General features: G+C 41.2%; 1 long non-coding RNA gene across 2 annotated transcripts in view; it reads right to left on the bottom strand.

Moving 5' to 3' along the window:
• Positions 1–1500: 1500 nt before the first annotated feature.
• Positions 1501–1579, bottom strand: part of LOC142731598 (uncharacterized) — a 6594-nt gene continuing 6515 nt past the window's right edge. For both annotated transcript variants that reach the window (XR_012879038.1, XR_012879037.1), the window contains exon 3: positions 1501–1579. This exon is cut by the window's right edge and continues 131 nt beyond it. This is a non-coding gene — a long non-coding RNA (uncharacterized LOC142731598).

Here is a 1579-nt window from a genome sequence, read left to right as displayed (position 1 = left end):
AGATCTGCAGAACATTGCTCTGTCCTCTACTGACAGATACAGAGTGATATATTCTGCAGATTATTACACCACTGACCTCTCTACAGATCTGCAGAACATTGCTCTGTCCTCTACTGACAGATACAGAGTGATATATTCTGCAGATTATTACACCACTGACCTCTCTAGAGATCTGCAGAACATTGCTCTGTCCTCTACTGACAGATACAGAGTGATATATTCTGCAGATTATTACACCACTGACCTCTACAGATCTGCAGAACATTGCTCTGTCCTCTCCACCTCCTGACAGATACAGAGTGATATATTCTGCAGATTATTACACCACTGACCTCTCTAGAGATCTGCAGAACATTGCTCTGTCCTCTACTGACAGATACAGAGTGATATATTCTGCAGATTATTACACCACTGTCCTCTACAGATCTGCAGAACATTGCTCCTGTATCACATGACAGATATATGGTGATATATTCTGCAGATTATTACACCACTGACCTCTCTAGAGATCTGCAGAACATTGCTCTGTCCTCTACTGACAGATACATAGTGATATATTCTGCAGATTATTACACCACTGACCTCTCTACAGATCTGCAGAACATTGCTCTGTCCTCTACTGACAGATACAGAGTGATATATTCTGCAGAGTATTACACCACTGACCTCTCTACAGATCTGCAGAACATTGCTCCTGTATCACATGACAGATATATGGTGATATATTCTGCAGATTATTACACCACTGACCTCTCTAGATATCTGCAGAACATTGCTCTGTCCTCTACTGACAGATACAGAGTGATATATTCTGCAGATTATTACACCACTGACCTCTCTACAGATCTGCAGAACATTGCTCTGTCCTCTACTGACAGATACATAGTGATATATTCTGCAGATTATTACACCACTGACCTCTACAGATCTGCAGAACATTGCTCTGTCCTCTACTGACAGATACATAGTGATATATTCTGCAGAGTATTACACCACTGACCTCTCTAGATATCTGCAGAACATTGCTCTGTCCTCTACTGACAGATACAGAGTGATATATTCTGCAGAGTATTACACCACTGTCCTCTCTAGATATCTGCAGAACATTGCTCTGTCCTCTACTGACAGATACAGTGTGATATATTCTGCAGAGTATTACACCACTGACCTCTCTACAGATCTGCAGAACATTGCTCTGTCCTCTACTGACAGATACAGAGTGATATATTCTGCAGATTATTACACCACTGACCTCTCTAGATATCTGCAGAACATTGCTCTGTCCTCTCCACCTCCTGACAGATACAGAGTGATATATTCTGCAGATTATTACACCACTGACCTCTCTAGATATCTGCAGAACATTGCTCTGTCCTCTCCACCTCCTGACAGATACATAGTGATATATTCTGCAGAGTATTACACCTATAACCTTCGGACCCCCATAGAACACAGGTTCCCTGGATAAATTCCCCAATCTAGAAATGAAAACACTAAAAATGGTAAAAATAAATCTGTTTATTATAGAATCTGGTAGAATTTCTGTGCGGTTTTCTGTGTCTCCGGCCCTTTAACATGC

This window comes from Rhinoderma darwinii, unplaced genomic scaffold, assembly GCF_050947455.1.
Source record: "Rhinoderma darwinii isolate aRhiDar2 unplaced genomic scaffold, aRhiDar2.hap1 Scaffold_830, whole genome shotgun sequence".
Classification (NCBI taxonomy): domain Eukaryota; kingdom Metazoa; phylum Chordata; class Amphibia; order Anura; family Rhinodermatidae; genus Rhinoderma; species Rhinoderma darwinii.
This window is presented reverse-complemented; position numbering and strand designations above follow the sequence as displayed.